The following is an 18,683-nucleotide window of genomic DNA, read 5'->3' on the forward strand; positions in this document are numbered from 1 at the left end:
TGAAAGTCCGGAGCGGGTCTACGACGTTTGTCTGTCGCCCGCTTAAAGCGTCTCTGAGCCTCAAGGAGATTATTGGAAATGTTCTCTTGTGCCTCTTGTAAATTTGCCAGGCGTTCGGCCACAGCTGGAAGCGTGGAGGTGATGGGCAGGCGTGGGATGAAAGCTGGATGCAGGCCAGTGTTGGCGTAGAAAGGACTGTAATGGGTGGAACTGTGTTCCGCATTATTGTAGGAAAACTCGGCCGTAGGAAGGTGGTCCAACCAGTCATCCTGCAAATGAGTGATGAAACAACGTAGATACTGCTCGAGGGTCTGGTTTGTTCTCTCTGTCTGCCCATTAGACTGGGGATGGAAAGCGGAGGACAGGTTTACCGTGATCCCAAGGGCCAGGCAGAAGTCTTTCCAGAATTTAGAGGTGAATTGCACTCCTCGGTCAGAGACCACATCATCTGGAACCCCGTGTAACCTAAAGATTTCACGGAATACTAGGTCAGGCGTCTGTTTGGCGGTGGGTAGGCCCTTGCAGGGGATGAAATGGGCCATCTTGGTAAGGCGGTCCACGACGACCAGGATGGTGTTCATCCCTTTTGAAGGGGGTAGGTCAACCACAAAGTCCATAGAAATTGAACCCCAAGGGCGGGAGGGGATGGGGAGTGGTCGCAGCAGCCCCACGGGTGAAGAGCGGGGAGTCTTGTTGCGGGCACAGACCGTGCATGAGGAGACAAACCTTTTAGTATCTTTCTTATATGTCGGCCACCAGAAGGAGCGGGACAGGAGTTCCTGGGTCTTTCTTGTACCTGGATGGCCAGCCAACTTGGTATCGTGGTTATATTTTAGTACATCGAGCCGTGCCATTTCTGGTACGTACAGTTGTCGACCCAGGTATACCCAGAAGCCACCCTTGAGGGTGAGGTTGACGTCTTCTGCTGGGTGGGTGAGGAAGGGGTCCTTTTCATAAGCCTTCTTGATTGACCCCAGGAGTTCCTTTGGGTAAGTAGCTCCTAAGACATTTTTCTCGGGTAGAATGCTGGCTTGGCCCTTGTTGTCCTGTGAAGGTTCAGAGAACATCCTGGAAAGGGCATCTGCTTTGCCATTCTTCGACCCAGGGCGATATGTGATAATGAAATTGAATCGAGAAAAAAAAAAACTCCATCTGGCTTGTCTGGCGGAAAGCCTCTTGGCAGAACGGATGAATTCGAGGTTTCAGTGGTCAGTGAACACAGTTATGGGATTGATGGCCCCCTCCAATAGATGTCTCCACTCCGAGAAGGCATCTTTGATTGCCAGTAACTCCTTATTCCCGATGTCATAGTTCCTCTCTGCGGGGGACATTTGGCGAGAGAAGAAGGCGCAAGGGTGTAAAAGCATCTTTTCTCCCGTACGTTGTGATAGGACAGCGCCTACTGCGGTGTCGGAAGCGTCCACTTCGATTGTGAATGGCAGTTCGGGATTAGGATGGATCAGAATTGGAGCAGACGTGAAGAGGGATTTAAGCTTGGTGAAGGCTTCCTGTGCTTCGGGTGTCCAGGAAAAGGGCACAGTCTTTTTGGTTAAGTGGGTAATTGGAGAAATGATTTTTGAGAAGTTCCGAATGAATTTTCGGTAAAAGTTGGCGAAGCCGACAAACCTCTGTATTTCTTTTTCGTTCTTAGGGGGAGGCCAATCTATTACAGCCTGAATTTTCCGAGGATCCATACTAAGCCCTTCCGGGGAGATGATGTAACCGAGAAACTGGGTGGTGGTCTGTTCGAACTCGCATTTCTCGAGCTTGATGTAAAGGGACTGCTCGCGAAGTCTTTGTAACACCCTGCGGACATGTTCGCGATGTTGATCGAGATTTTCCGAGAAAATTAAAATATCGTCCAGGTATACCACTACGAACAGATCCAGCATGTCCCTAAGGACGTCATTAATGAAATGTTGGAAAGTGGCTGGGGCATTGCAAAGTCCGAAGGGCATAACTAAATATTCAAAATGTCCATATCGTGTGCGAAAGGCGGTCTTCCATTCATCTCCGGGGCGAATGCGAACCAGATTATAGGCCCCTCGAAGATCGAGTTTCGTAAAGACTTTCGCCGCCCGGAGTCTCTCGAGAAGTTCCGAAATCAAGGGGAGAGGGTAACGGTTTTTTACCGTAACATCATTCAGCTTGCGATAGTCAATGCAAGGGCGTAGAGAGGAGTCTTTTTTCTCCACGAAGAAGAAGGGTGCTCCCGCGGGGGAGGTGGAGGGTCGAATGAAGCCCTTCTTTAGGTCCTCGTCCAAGTAGTCCTTCAGGGCCTTGAGTTCAGGCTCAGAGAGGGAGTAGATGCTGCCGAAGGGTATTTCAGCCCCAGGTAATAATTCAATTGGGCAGTCGTATGGTCGATGCGGGGGCAGCTTGTCTGCGTTCTTTTTTTCACAGACATCCTGAAACTCACTATATTGTGGAGGCAACAGCTCCTTGACCGTTGGTTCCGAGATGATAGATACTTTGGGTGTTGGGGAAGCAGGTTCATGCAGACAGTTCGAAGAGCAGAACTCGGATGTGAACCGTAGACAGCGGGTTTCCCAGTCCACCGAAGGGTTGTGAGTGGCTAACCACGGGATGCCCAAGATCACCGGAAACTTGGGGGAGGAAATCAAAGAGAAGTGGATCGTCTCGTGGTGGTCGGTTTTAATGTGGAGCTGTAAATCTGTGGTCTGATGTGTAACGGGTCCCGAGGAGAGTGGGGACCCATCCACTGTTTCCAGATCGATGGGGGCTGTCTTGGTTACAAGCGGAATGTTGTTCTCGTGAGCAAAAGTTTGATCCATAAAATTGTCGCCAGCCCCGGAGTCGAGCATTGCAGAACAGAGAAGTTGTCGATCCCCGATGGTAATGACAATTGGAATGGTGAAGTGGGACCCGGTGGCTGCTAACTCAGTTGTCTCTGCCGTCACCGGTGGGATTGCGGCCTGCCGCTGCTCTCGCAGTTTAGTGACGGCAATGGTTCTGCGGGATTTGTTGGGGCATTTGATGGCAATGTGCCCTGGCTCCCCACAGTAGAGGCAGAGGCCTTCGGCCAGTCGTCGTTCTTTTTCTGCTACGGACAGAGTTTTGCGCACTGCGTCAACCATCATCGGCTCGATGGGAGGTTGGGCGACCTGCTGGGTAGTAGAGTAAGTGGGTCTGTCGCCTTGGAACCAGAGCCTTTCTTTCCTTCTCTCGGTGAGCCTCTGATCAATACGGACACACACCTGAATGAAGTCGTCCAAATCGTCCGGGGCTTCAAGTCTGGCAAGTTTATCTTTGATCGCCTCCGATAGACCTCGCCGAAATTGGCTCCTTTGAGCAGCTGGGTTCCAGTTGGTGTCTGAGACCCAGCGGCGGAACTCGGCGGCGTACTCGGTGACAGAGCGTCTTCCCTGTCGAAGACTGTGTAGTCTTGCCTCAGCTGTCGCACAGCGATTGGGGTCATCAAAGACCTGGCTCATAGCTGTGATGAAAACATCCAGATCGTGCAGCAGACGGCTATTGGTTTCCACGTATGGAGACGCCCATGCCAGGGCCTCATCCGTCAGGAGGTTAACAATGAACAATACTTTCTTCTCGTCAGTGGAAAAGGGGGCCGGATGCATCCGGAAGTAGATACGGCACTGATTGAGAAAGCCCCGGTACTGGCGACGATCTCCATTGAATTTCGAGGGTAGTGGCATGCGGGTGTCTGCAGCCGCGCCGCGTATGTCCAGGAGTTGCCGTTGGAGCTCAATGATCTCCCCCTGTTGACTCTGTACCAGGCCTTGGATTTGCGAAAATTTCTCCTGGTAGGTGGTGCCGAACTCTTGCAGCTCAGACACCTGCTTGCGCAGGGTGGCGACTGCGGACTCCATTTTTTTTGGGCTGGTTATTCTGTTACGGTGTAGTGTCAATCGAGGCTCACCTGAGTCTGAGGACACCCGAGCTGGAAGTATGGAGGCCCACAGCAGGAGGAGGCAGGTAGCGCGGTCGATCAGTCCGGGTCGGCAGCAGAGATGGCAGCGAGGTAACAGCAGGAGTAGACGGAGGCGTGGTCGGTGGTAAGCAGTAAGTCAATGCAGGCGGCAATTCAGCGAGGTCAAAAACGGTCCGGGTTGGCAACGATGGTAAATCAGCAATAGCGGTGGAGGAGCAGAGAGGAAGCTTGCTACAGGCTTGGAGGCACAATAACCAGCAAAGGGCTGTGTTCAAGGGCTGGGTTTTATAGGGAAGTAGCAGGTGCAAGAGATTGGAATAATCAGCAGGTCAAGGCAAGGACAAGAGAGGTAGTTAGAAGTTAGCTAGAGAACAGTCCAGGGAGAGACGGTAGCCTAGTGGGTAGAGCTACCGCCTGGGACATGACTGGCCACAGGTTCGAGTCCTGACAGGGACAAATGAAAGCCTAAAAACAAAAACAAAATACAAAATAATAATAATAATAATAAGAGGAATGGTTGTTGAGGGGTGAGGCCTGGTGAATATATTCTCGCATAGGGCTATGGGAGAAAGGAGATCATTTTATGAGAAAGGATCGTAAGATATACTAAGAGGGCAAGGAGTTACGATAGCTCCGGAAAAGGCGTGAAAGAAGAGAAGTCAAAACTAGGGTTGACCGAACCCGAACTGTAAAGTTCGGGTTCGTACCGAACTTTAGGATTTTTGGACCCCAGATCCGAACCCGAACATTTCCGGAAAAATTTGGGTTCGGGTTCAGTGTTCGGCGTTTTTTGAAAGGCTGCACAGCAGCCAATCAACAAGCGCCATACTACTTGCCCCAAGAGGCCATCACAGCCATGCCTACTAATGGCATGGCTGTGATTGGCCAGTGCAGCATGTGACCCAGCCTCTATATAAGCTGTAGTCACGTAGCGCTGCACGTCACTCTGCTGATACAAGTGTAGGGAGAGGTTGCAGCTGGACTGGTGATTTCAGGGAGAGAATAGGAGAGAATCTAACTCAGCAATCTACCTAGAAACAGTTGTGTGGGTGCAGGGCACAATCGTTCCACTATGCCCTGAGCTCATTGACCAAAAAAAAAATTTCTTTTATAATTCTGTTAGTTAGGCGGGTGGCGGCGGCGGCGATTTTATGCATGCTCAGTGCACCAGCACTGCATCTAAACTTTTGGGACATTCCAATTACCATTTTTTTGGGGCAAACTACAACATCTGGATTAGTCAGTGTGCAATTTAAGCTAGAAATACACCCATCATTTTCTGGGGTTTGAAAAACACACTTTTTTTTCAAAAAACAGTATTTTCCAGATCAGCAAGTGTTAAATTCAAGTTTAATATATACAGCTTTCTTATTCTAGAAACATAGAATGTGTCGGCAGATAAGAACCATTTGGCCCATCTAGTCTGCCCAATATACTGAATACTATGAATAGCACTTGGCCCTATCTTATATGAAGGATAGCCTTATGCCTATCCCATGCATGCTTAAACTCCTTCACTGTATTTGCAGCTACCACTTCTGCAGGAAGGCTATTCCATGCATCCACTACTCTCTCAGTAAAGTAATACTTCCTTATATTACTTTTAAACCTTTGCCCCTCTAATTTAAAACTGTGTCCTCTTGTGGTAGTTTTTCTTCTTATAAATATGCTCTCCTCCTTTACCGAGCTGATTCCCTTTATGTATTTAAAAGTTTCTATCATATCCCCTCTGTCTCGTCTTTCTTCCAAGCTCTACATGTTAAGGTCCTTTAACCTTTCCTGGTAAGTTTTATCCTGCAATCCATGTACTAGTTTAGTAGCTCTTCTCTGAACTCTCTCTAGAGTATCTATATCCTTCTGGAGATATGGCCTCCAGTACTGCGCACAATACTCCAAGTGAGGTCTCACCAGTGTTCTGTACAGCGGCATAAGCACTTCACTCTTTCTACTGCTTATACCTCTCCCTATACATCCAAGCATTCTGCTGGCATTTCGTGCTGCTCTATTACATTGTCTTCCCACCTTTAAGTCTTCTGAAATAATTACTCCTAAATCCCTTTCCTCAGATACTGAGGTCAGGACTGTGTCAAATATTCTATATTCTGCCCTTGGGTTTTTACGCCCCAGGTGCATTATCTTGCACTTATCCACATTAAATTTCAGTTGCCAGAGTTCTGACCATTCTTCTAGTTTTCCTAAATCCTTTTCCATTTGGTGTTTCCCTCCAGGAACATCAACCCTGCTACCTATCTTTGTGTCATCAGCAAAAAGACAAACCTTACCATCGAGGCCTTTTGCAATATCACTAATGAAGATATTAAACAAAATTGGTCCCAGTACAGATCCCTGTGGAACCCCACTGGTAACATGACCTTGTTTTGAATGTTCTCCATTGACTACCACCCTCTGTTGTCTGTCACTCAGCCACTGCCTAATCCACTCAACAATATGGGAGTCCATGCTCAATGACTGCAGTTTATTGATAAGTCTTCTATGTGGGACAGTGTCAAAAGCCTTACTAAAATCTAGATATGCGATGTCTACTGCACCTCCACCGTCTATTATTTTAGTCACCCAGTCAAAAAAATCTATAAGATTTGTTTGACATGATCTCCCTGAAGTAAACCCATGTTGTTTTTCATCTTGCAATCCATGGGATTTTAGATGTTCCACAATCCTATCCTTTAATAGGGTTTCCATTAATTTGCCTACTATTGATGTCAGACTCACTGGTCTATAGTTGCTCGATTCCTCCCTACTACCTTTCTTGTGAATGGGCACGACATTTGCCAATTTCCAATCTTCCGGGACCACTCCTGTTACTAATGATTGGTTAAATAAATCTGTTAGCGGTTTTGCCAGCTCACCACTAAGCTCTTTTAATAATTTTGGGTGTATCTCATCAGGCCCCTGTGACTTATTTGTCTTCACCTTAGACAGCAAACTTAGAACATCTTCCTCTGTAAAGATACATGCATCAAACGATTTATTAGTCATCCTTTCTAGTGGAGGTCCTTCTCCTTTTTCTTTTGTAAAAACTGAACAGAAGTATTCATTAAGGCAGTCGGCTAGCCCTTTATTCTCTTCTACATACCTTCCGTCCTTTGTTTTTAATTTAGTTATTCCTTGTTTTAATTTCCTTTTTTCATTTATATATCTGAAGAATGTCTTATCCCCTTTTTTCATAGACTGAGCTAGTTTTTCTTCTGCCTGCGCTTTAGAAGTTCTTATAACTTGCTTGGCCTCTCTCTGCCTAATCTTGTAGATTTCCTTATCTTCATTGCTCTGGGGTTTTTTATAATTACAAAATGCTAGCTTTTTATTTTTAATGATTTGGGCCACTTCTGCTGAGTACCACAGTGGTCTCTTCCTTTTTTTGCTTTTACTGACAAGTCTAATGCAATTTTCTGTTGCCTTCAATAATGCACCTTTTAAGTAGTCCCATTTCTCCTGGACTCCATGTAATCCGTTCCAGTCTGATAAGGACTCATTTATGTCTAATTTCATTTTTGAAAAGTCTGTTTTTCTAAAATCTAAAACTTTTGTTTTTGTGTGGTGGGACTCTTTCACAGTTCTTATATTAAACCACACTGACTGGTGATCACTAGATCCCAAGGTTTCGCCTACAATGACATCATATACCGAATCCCCATTTGTGAATACCAAATCCAAAATGGCCTCCCTCCGAGTTGGCTCCTCAACCACTTGTTGTAGAGATAACCCCAGTAGGGAATTTAGAATATCTGTACTCCTGGTAGAACTTGCTATTTTGGTTTTCCAGTTTATATCTGGAAGATTGAAATCTCCCATAATGATAACTTCTCCTTTCATTGTCATTTTAGCTATTTCTTCAACTAGTAGATCATCTAGTTCTTTAACTTGACCAGGTGGTCTATATATCACACCTACACGAGTTACTGCATGGTTAGCAAACTGCAACGTTACAAAAAAAAAACACTTTTTTGGCAATCTACAACATTTGGATTAGTCAGTGTGCAATTTAAGCTAGAAATGCACCCATCATTTTCTGGGGTTTGAAAAACACACTTTTTTGACAAAAAAAACACTCTTTTCAGGCCTTGCAGCATCAGCACGTGTGAAATTACAGGCTTATATACTGCTGTCAAATTCAGTTGTTAAACAAACACTTGTTTGTGCACAAAAATTTTAGTTGGCAGCCTTTGATGCAGATGTCATTGTAAGATACACTTGGGTTACATTCAGAGATTTTAAATACCGCCATTTGGTGCACCAATATTGAATTCAGGCCTACAGAGGTTCAGGCCCTGTGAGATACCCCCTCTACATACAGGGGTTTGATTCAGGCATTTAAAATACAGCCATTTTGGGCAAAGAAATATTGAATTCAGGCCTACACTGGTTCAGACCGTGTGAGATACCCCCCTACATACAGGGGTTTGATTCAGGCATTTGAAATACAGCCATTTTGTGCAAAGATATATTTACTTCAGGCCTACACAGGTTCAGGCCGTGTGAGAAACCCCCCTACATACAGGGGTTTGATTCAGGGATTTCAAATACAGCCATTTTGGTCAAAGAAATATTGAATTCAGGCCTACACTGGTTCAGGCCGTGTGAGATTGTCACGACCATGGTTATGGTCGTGACTTCTGGATCCACATGCAGTTGCCTGCGGTTTGGTTTTATTGTCAACCACATGGTGAGGCCTGCTGTTATGTTGCCTCACATGTGGTTGCCGCTGGCAATATGTTTGTACTTGGCAGTATAGCAGCCTGAGCTGTTGCTAGGCAGCTTGCTGTCAAGTGCATGCGGTTACACCTGGTTCGGTGTGTGTGTGTGTATGTCTGCACTTTCCATGTTTGGTGTGCACAGGGTTGTTTGTGTGTTCACTTCCCCTTTAAGTTGCTGTCTTCCCTTCCCTGGTGTGAGAAGGGTTAATTCCCTTCCTAGACTGTGAGCACTGGGTGTGTCTGTGTCGGTGTGGCTACTTGGGCCTTTATAGCCTCTGCTGAGAGCAGTAGTCAGAGGGGTACTTCCGCCATGGTCTGCTGGAGTCACCCTCCTACCTTATACCATCTGCCAGTGAGGGCCACCCTTGTGGTCATAGCAAATGTTTATATGTGATGTTAAGTTGATGTGGCTTTCCTTTCATGTTTAATGCAGCTATGGATCTGGGTTCCTGTGTGTGTATGTGTGTTTGCTGTGTCCGTTTATGTATGGTCTGGACATCAGCTGTGAGCACGGGATCCAGTCAGCAAGGCTGTGGCAGGTAGGTTTGAACTAGAGTTGTTCTCCTGCCATATCCATAGGTCTGTTTATGTACCCCATCTCCTTGCAGCTTGGCCACTTTAGACTCCTGTTTCTCCGCGTCCAGGAGGAACAGGTGGTCTACCCAGCTCCTAGCTCAGGGATCTGCGGAGGGTTAGTGGGGATCCGAGGTTCCGGAGCATGAGCCCTCCTACCATCAAGGTCGGCTCATGCAGCTAGGAGTCAGGGTCAGAATAGGGATGCGATTGGAGGTGACCTGCTCCCTAATTCTGTGCTCCTGGCTAAGTAGCGACCTATCATCTCCTGGCATCGCACGGCTGAGGGTTTCCCCCATCCTCAGCCGTGGAAGAGATACTCCCTTTACATACAGGGGTTTGATTCAGGGATTTTAAATACAGCCATTTTGGGCAAATATATATTTACTTCAGGCCTACACTGGTTCAGGCCCTGTGAGATATTCCCTCTACATACAGGGGTTTGATTCAGGGATTTGAAATTGTCACGGATGGTGTACAGGAAACAAGACAATACCATATAACAATGTCTCTCTGGATCCACAACTAAGGAACAAAGGGAGACCCCTGCAATAGACCTGCCGCTCTCCCTCACTGCTCAGCCTATGCGAACACCCCAAAGGTGGATGGCCGCATATCCACGTTCCTCGGCTATCTATTACCTGAAGACCCTACAATAGTGAGGGGACACGACCACCGGCTCCCTACACTGACACGGAGGGAGTCAGGGTCACCTGGATCCAGAAAAGAGAAAATCATAAATACATAAACAGCACTTAATTTGCAGACGACTGGGAACTGGGAACTGGGAACTGGGAACTGGGAACAGCATGCATGCACACACACACTCCAGGAAGTTGTATCAGCCGCACACTACTGCATTATGGGGAGGAATTTAAAGGGAAGCAATCAGTCCGACTGCATGACAGCTGAGATAGACTAACGAGATGAGAAACTAAACCAAAACAAAGAAATTCAAGGAGGAGGATCTGAAAAGCTCCTGTGAGCGCTTCTCAACTGTCTGGCTGTGACAGAAATACAGTCATTTTAAATACAGCCATTTTGGGCAAAGATATATTTACTGCAGGCCTACCCTGTGAGATAATACCTTTACATACAGGGGTTTGAATTAGGCATTTGAAATACAGCCATTTTCTGCAAAGATATATTTACTTCAGGCCTACACTGGTTCAGGCCCTCTGAGATACACCCTCTACATACAGGGGTTTGATTCAGGCATTTGAAATACAGCCATTTTGTGCAAATAAATATTTAATTTAGGCCTACACTGGTTCAGACCGTGTTAGATACTACCTCTACATACAGAGATTGACTCAGGCATTTAAAATACAGCCATTTAAAATACAGCCATTTTGGGCAAAGAAATATTTACTTCAGGCCTACACTGGTTCAGGCCCTGTGAGATACTCCCTCTACATACAGGGGTTTGATTCAGGGATTTGAAATACAGCCATTTTAAATACAGCCAAATTGTGCAAAGAAATATTTACTTCAGGCCTACACTGGTTCAGACCGTGTAAGATACCCCCTCTACATACAGGGGTTTGAATCAGGGATTTGAAATAGATCCATTTGAAATACAGCCATTTTGTGCAAAGATATATTTACTTCAGGCCTACACTGGTTCAGACAGTGTGAGATACTCCCTCTACATACAGGGGTTTGATTCAGGCATTTAAAATACAGCCATTTTGTGCAAAGAAATATTTAATTTAAGCCTACACTGGTTCAGGCCCTCTGAGATACACCCTCTACATACAGGGGTTTGATTCAGGCATTTGAAATACAGCCATTTTGTGCAAAGAAATATTTAATTTAAGCCTACACTGGTTCAGGCCCTGTGAGATACCCCCTCTACATACAGGGGTTTGATTCAGGCATTTAAAATACAGCCATTTAAAATACAGCCATTTTGGGCAAATAATTATTTACTTCAGGCCTACACTGGCTCAGACCATGTGAGATACTCCCTCTACATACAGGGGTTTGATTCAGGGATTTGAAATACAGCCATTTTAAATACAGCCATTTTGGGCAAAGAAATATTTAATTTAGGCCTACACTGGTTCAGGCCCTGTGAGATACACCCTTTACATACTGTCGTTTTATTCTACTATTAATTTAACACCCATTTAAGGTAAGATCCTAAATTTGAAAAATATGAGGAAATCGTCAAATATGATCGTGCTGCTGCTGGTGGAGCTCCTGTTGCAGGGAGAGGACGTGGTCGATCTGTGCCAGCTACACGCACAAGTGAAATCCCTTCCTCAGGTGCGAGTAGGCGACAGAACCTGCAGCGGTATTTGGTCGGGCCTAATGCGGCTCTACGAATGGTGAGGCCTGAACAAGTACAGGCGATAGTAGATTGGGTAGCTGACAGTGGATCCAGTTCCTTCACATTGTCTCCCACCCAGTCTCCTGCTGAAAGACCACAGTTGGCACCTGCAGCCGATGTCCATCAGTCTTTCACCTCACCCCCTTGCAAATCAGCCAAGCAGTCTGAGCCCCAAGTCATGCAGCAGTCTCTTCTGCTTTTTGATGACTCTGTTAGCAGGGTTTCCCAGGGCCATCCACCTAGCCCTGCCCCAGAAGTGGAAGAGATTGAGTGCACCGATGCCCAACCACTTATTTTTTTAAGATGAGTACATGGGAGGACCATCGCATCACATCTCGGATGATGACGAAACACAGGTGCCAACTGCTGGGGCTTTCGAAAGTGTGCAGACCGACAAGGAGGGCAGGGGTGAAGACTGGGTAGAAGATGATGTGGAGGACAATGAGGTCCTCGACCCCACATGGAATCAAGGTCATGCGAGTGACCTATCTAGTTCGGAGGAAGAGGCGGTGGTCGCACAGAGCCACCAGCACAGCAGAAGAGGGAGCAGGGTGCAAAAGTGGAGCGGCCGTCCTCTAGACAGTACGCCTGCTACTGCCCACCGCAGCAAGGGACCGAGCACACCAAAGCCAGCTCCAAGGAGTTCCCTGGCGTGGCAGTTCTTCAGACAATGTGCTGACGACAAGACACGAGTGGTTTGCACGCTGTGCAATCAGAGCCTGAACGAGGCATAAACGTTCTCAACCTGAGCACAACCTGCATGACCAGGCATTTAAGTGCAAAGCACGAGCTGCAGTGGAGAAGACCCCTCAAAAACCAAGAAAGGTCTCTGCCTCCTCCTGCTTCCTCTTCTGCTGCAGTCGTGGCCTCTTCATCCAACTCTGGAGTGACAGTGCCACCTGGCACCCCACAAACAGAGGATCTGCCAGCAACACCAACACCTGGGTCACCAAGCATCTTCACAATGTCCCACGCAAGCGTTTAGCTCTCCATATCCCAAACACTGGAGAGGAAGAGGAAGTACCCCCCTACCCACCCGCCATCCCTGGCCCTGAATGCCAGCATTTCTAAATTACTGGCCTTTGAAATGCTTTCATTCCGTCTGGTGGAGACGGATAGTTTTAAAGGCCTTATGGCGGTGGCTGTCCCACAGTACGTCGTGCCCAGCCGCCACTACTTTTCCAGGAGAGCCATCCCTTCCCTGCACAACCAAGTGGGGGACAAAATCAGGTGCGCACTGCGCAACGCCATCTGTGGCAAGGTGCACCTGACTACGGATACGTGGACCAGTAAGCACGGTCAGGGCCGCTATATATCTCCATAACAGCACACTGGGTAAATGCAGTGGCGGCTGGGCCTGAGGCGGATAGCAGTTTGGCGCATGTCCTTCCACCACCGAGGATTGCAGGGCGCTTCAGTTTGCCTCCTGTTGCTTCCTCCTCCTACTCTGCTTCCTCATCCTCTACTGGCTCCTCATCCGGTCAGCGTAACACCTTCACCACCAACTTCAGCACAGCCAGGGGGAAACGACAGCAGGCAGTGTTATAACGTATCTGTTTGGGGGACAAACCCCACACCGCGCAGGAGCTGTGCACGGGCCTTGAACAACAGACCGATGAGTGGTTGGTGCCAGTCAGCCTCAAGCCCGGCCTGGTGGTGTGAGATAATGGGCGAAATCTCGTAGCAGCTCTGGGACTAGCCGGTTTGACGCACATCCCTTGCCTGGCGCATGTGCTGAATTTGGTGGTGCAGAGGTTCCTTAAAAATTACCCCGATATGTCAGAGCTGCTGCATAAAGTGCGAGCCGTCTGTGCGCGCTATCGGCGTTCTCACCCTGCTGCTGCTCGCCTGTCAGCGCTGCAGCGTAACTTCGGCCTTCCCGCTCACCGCCTCATATGCGACGTGCCCACCAGGTGGAACTCCACCTTGCACATGCTGGACAGACTGTGCGAGCAGCAGCAGGCCATAGTGGAGTTTCATCTGCAGCACGCACGGGTGAGTCGCTCTGCGGAACAGCTCCACTTCACCACCAATGACTGGGCCTCCATGCGAGACCTGTGTGCCCTGTTGTGCTGTTTAGAGTACTCCACCAACATGGCCAGTGCCGATAACGCCGTTCTCAGCTTTACTATCCCACTTCTATGCCTCCTGGCAAACTGCTGTAATTCCTGCAGCGTTCACCTGATCTGGATGTAAATACCCTCAAATTACAGCTGACAGTCTGCAGGTAAAGCACATCTTGTTCGTTTCATTTCAAATCCATTGTGGTGGTGTATAGAGCCAGAAATGTTATAATTGTGTCGATGTCCCAATATTTATGGACCTGACTGTATTACCCTGCTTCACTCTGATGTTACCTGCCCTCCACAGATTACCCTGTTCCTGACTCTGATGTCACCAACCCTGCCCAGATTACCCTGCTTCTCCACTCTGATGTCACCAGCCCTTGCCAAATCACCCTTCTTCCTCATTCTGATGTCACCAGCCCTGCCCAGATTACCCTGCTCCTTCACTCTGATGTCACAAGCCCTGCACATATTACCCTGCTCCTGTCTCTGATGTCACCAGCCCTGCACATATTACCCTGCTCCTGTCTCTGATATCACCAGCCCTGCACATATTACCCTGCTCCTGTCTCTGATATCACCAGCTCTGCCTAGATTACCCTGCTCCTGTCTCTGATATCACCAGTTCTGCCTAGATTACCCTGCTCCTTCACTCTGATGTCACCAGCCCTGCACGTATTACCCTCCTTCTTCACTTCGGCTCAGTTTGCTATCACTGTACTGTGCTACCCAGCCTCTAGTGTACTGTCAGAGATGGTACCAGCCCTCCCCAGATTACCCTGCTTCCTCACTCTGATGTCACTAGCCCTCCCCAGATTACCCTGCTTCCTCACTATGATGTCACTAGCGCTCCCCAGATTACCCTGCTTCCTCACTATGATGTCACCAGCCCTGCCCAGATTACCCTACTTCTTCATTCTGATGTCAACTGCCCTGCCAAGATTACCCCGCTCCTGACTCTGATGTCACCTGCCCTCCCCAGATTACCCTGCTTCCTCACTCTGATGTCACTAGCTCTTGCCAAGATTACCCTGTTTCTTCACTCTGATGTCACCTGCCCTGTCCAGATGACCCTTCTTTTTCACTCTGATGTCACCAGCCCTGCCCAGATTACCCTGCTTCTTCATTCTGATGTCAACTGCCCTGCCAAGATTACCCTGCTCCTGACTCTGATGTCACCTGCCCTCCCTAGATTACCCTGCTTCCTCACTCTGATGTCACTAGCCCTTGCCTAGATTACCCTGTTTCTTCACTCTAATGTCACCTGCCCTGTCCAGATGACCCTTCTTTTTCACTCTGACGTCACCAGCCCTGCCCAGATTATCCTGCTTCTTCCCTGCATCAGAGTGAATAAGCAGGGTAATGTGGGCAGGGCAGGTGACATCAGAGTCAGGAGCAGGGTAATCTGGGCAGGGCTAGTGACATCAGAGTGAGGAACCAGGGTAATCTGTGGAGGGCTGGAGGTGAGGTGTGCGCGTCTGCGTCACACCATCCCGGGCCGTACCAGCAGCTAGTTTAGATTATTACTGGGGGCACTCTAGGTGGCATTTAAAATTGCTGTAGACACTATAGGGACATTATTTCTACTGGGGTCACTATTTTCTTAGCAGTATAGCACCTGGGGCATTGGGGAGCACCACGGGCACAGTATTGGGGGTGGAAGCAGGATGACATTGCTGGGACACCAGGATGGGGGGTTGATGGAAATATAAAAAAATCTAACGTGTCTGTAACAAACTCTGTAGAGATGAGATGCGGCTTAAAGAATTTGTCATGGAGGTCTTGGTCAAATGGAGAAGAGGAAAGAGAAGGTCTACATGACAGAAGATGTCAGTGGATGTAATAGGTATGTGGTGCTGTATTCTCCTATATGTAGTGCTGGCTCATTACTGTGACCTGCGTCTCATCTTCTCCAATAGTGTTGATTGAGCAACAAAGTGCTCGTGTGCTCGCATAGAACACGAGGGTGTCTCACACGAGGGGAGGGTGTCCGGACTCTAGTTCGGCTTAGGAGTCCCTGCTCTGACTTCATATATAGCTATGTCCATATATGAGGTCAGTGCTTTGGGACACCCAGTGTATTTAAATCAAATTTAGCCTCTATTTCTGAAAAGTTTCTGGCGGGATTTGAACTCACAAGCTTCTACATTACAGCCAAGAAGCTTAACCACCACATATAGAGCTGCACAGCCAGTTACTTTAAAAAAATAAAAATATGAGACTTCTGCTGTATAGTAAGTATTCCTGTACAGCGGAAGTCTCATTTTTATTTATTTTTTAGTAACTGGCCATGCAGCTCTATAGTGTAGTGGTTAAATGGGTATTCCCATCACAATCATCATAGTTTAATTTGTTACTGATGTGCCCGTGATAATTTTTGCAAATATGATGTATTAGCAAATTCCCACCTTTCTTGTTAAAATTACATCCATCCTACCCCAACGTTACACTTTGGTTCCCCCTAGTTATGGCCACCGCTTCTCGGGCGATTCCATGGGCCGCGCTTGCACAATCAGATCTCTGATTGGTTGGGCAACATCACACTGCAGGCTGATGACTCATACTACGGTAACTACATGAACGAGCAGGAATGGGGGTGATGTCATAAGGAGGCGTCACAGCCCATCAATCAAACTGCCTAAGCCTGCCCAGCCTCAGAAGCAGATAACCAGGAAGTGAACAGAAGATCAGGCTGCAGGAGAGGATGAATCTGCAAGATGGTAAAACCCCTTGGCTGTAATGTAGAAGGTTGTGAGTTCAAATTCCACCAGAAACTTTTCAGAAATAGAGGCTAAATTAGATTTAGATACACTGACTTGAGCACACGCGATGTGCCGAGCATAGCGATGCTCGAGCCAAATGTTCGGCCGAGCATGCTCGCTCAACACTATTCTCGGAGTCTTTAGTTTTTTTAATTATAATTATATATATTTTCAATTTGGCGATTAAAATTTTTATTTGGCTCCTAAATGTTTCAGTTTAGGAGACAATGGCTCCTGATTATTTCTTTTAGTCTGGAGCACTGTGTATACAGAGTGTCCTGGTAATACAACAATTTTGCCTACCTTTCAATATGAAACATTCTGCCATTTTGCTTTGTCTAAATGCATGGCTATCCAGTAACCATCACTTTGCTTGATGCTAATGATTTTCCTATCAGAATGTAAGCAACCAAGTGGGCAGCTTGCCATGCTCACTAGTGTGATTGAGGACTCTGTGGACTTTCAGGTTCCTCCCCCCATTGCGATGGTTGGTCATGGCCACTGTCGTCATTGTCATCAGCATGTCTGTCATAACAAATGCCAGCCTCTTCCCCTAACTGTACCGGGAAAAGTCCATATTCCTTGCACCACCAACTGCTCCCCAAGTTGTAGCTCCTCATCTTTATCGCCCTTCACTTCCTCCTCCGTGAGTCTTCATTCCTGTGGGTCCCCAACAACTATAAGGCAACGTGCCAGATGTGGAAGCTGTTCAAGTTCAATTTTTCCACCAATCTTGTGATGCCACTTCATATACTGCGACACAGCTCTGGTACCTTTGTTATTTTCATCCTGCAGATCTTGCACATGGCTGTGTTTTTTGTCTGCAGGTACTGTGAAGGAAAAGTGGCATATGGGACATACCCTAAAAGAGCTACAAGTAGCCAAGCTGTATTTGGATGGATGTATTTCTCTGCAAGTTCTCTAGAAACCTGTTTCCAGTGCAGCATTGTCTCCTGCACTTAGGCTTCTAGTATGCGGTGAGCTGACCAACAAGGTTTCTTTTGGATTTGATCCAAGCTGGCCCTGCCATTTATTTGGATGTTTTTGCCATACTCTGGCTCTGCTCTTTATTGCCTTCATAATAATCTGGCAGCTACTAGAAGTGAGGGAGAACTGTGGCCTGCTACTACTACTTGCCAGACAGCTGGTGCCAACTGTGCTACCACATTCTCACTTGTGGATGACGTGGCACTGGTCTTTCATTTTACTCTGTCTGTTGCCACTCTTGTCCTTTACTATTAATGTTTTTTATAAAGCCTATTTAAACAATGAGGAAGTCACAGGTTTGGTACAATGATTAATAAATGAGGAAGCTTTGCAAAAGGTTTATGAAAAAAAAGCCACAATTGCACAACCCCCTGCAACATGACTGTTAAAGGGTTTCTATCACTTCATATGACATAATTAGCTGGCAGACACTAGCGATCTGCTAGTGTCTGCTCTGGCCAACCATCCTACTATAATCACTTGTGGGGCAGCGGTTTTGCTAAAAAACTAACTTTTATAAATATGCTAATGAGCCTCTAGGTGCTATGTGGGCGTCATTAGCACCTAGAGGCTCCGTCTACCTTCATACACAGCGGCCGCCCAGCACGTCCCTCCAGCTCGCCCATGTCCTTCTCCGTGTGACGCAGCGGCCGAATTCTCGCGCATGCGCCGTGCGCGGCTGTATTCGGCGCATTAGAGATGTCTGAGCTCGGAGCGGTCAGACATTCAATGCGCATGCGCGGCTGTATTCGGCGCATTAGAGATGTCTGAGCTCGGAGCGGTCAGACATTCAATGCGCATGCGCGGCTGTATTCGGCGCATGCGCATTGAATGTCTGACCGCTCCGAGCTCAGACATCTCTAATGCGCCGAATACAGCCGCGCACGGCGCATGCGCGAGAATTCGGCCGCTGCGTCACACGGAGAAGGACATGGGCGGGCTGGAGGGACGTGCTGGGCGGCCGCTGTGTATGAAGGTAGACGGAGCCTCTAGGTGCTAATGACGCCCACATAGCACCTAGAGGCTCATTAGCATATTTATAAAAGTTAGTTTTTTAGCAAAACCGCTGCCCCACAAGTGATTATAGTAGGATGCTTGGCCAGAGCAGACACTAGCAGATCGCTAGTGTCTGCCAGCTAATTATGTCATATGAAGTGATAGAAACCCTTTAACTCATCACAAAAATGCACACTTATAAACCGTAGAAGACAAGGTGCACTGTCTGCAGCACAAATACACTGTATGTCTGTATACATGTGAACAGCTCCCACTCTGCGTGTAACTGTGAGATGGGGAAACAGCTCTCATTGTCTGAACACTGTTTGTATTGATTTA

The 18,683-nt window shown here is 47.4% G+C and overlaps 1 protein-coding gene across 6 annotated transcripts in view; it reads right to left on the reverse strand.

Moving 5' to 3' along the window:
- The window catches only part of LOC120991961, a 64,818-nt gene that overhangs the window by 23,244 nt on the left and 22,891 nt on the right, over positions 1-18,683 (reverse strand). The window lies entirely within an intron of this gene.

This window comes from Bufo bufo, chromosome 2, assembly GCF_905171765.1.
Source record: "Bufo bufo chromosome 2, aBufBuf1.1, whole genome shotgun sequence".
In the NCBI taxonomy this organism is placed as follows: domain Eukaryota; kingdom Metazoa; phylum Chordata; class Amphibia; order Anura; family Bufonidae; genus Bufo; species Bufo bufo.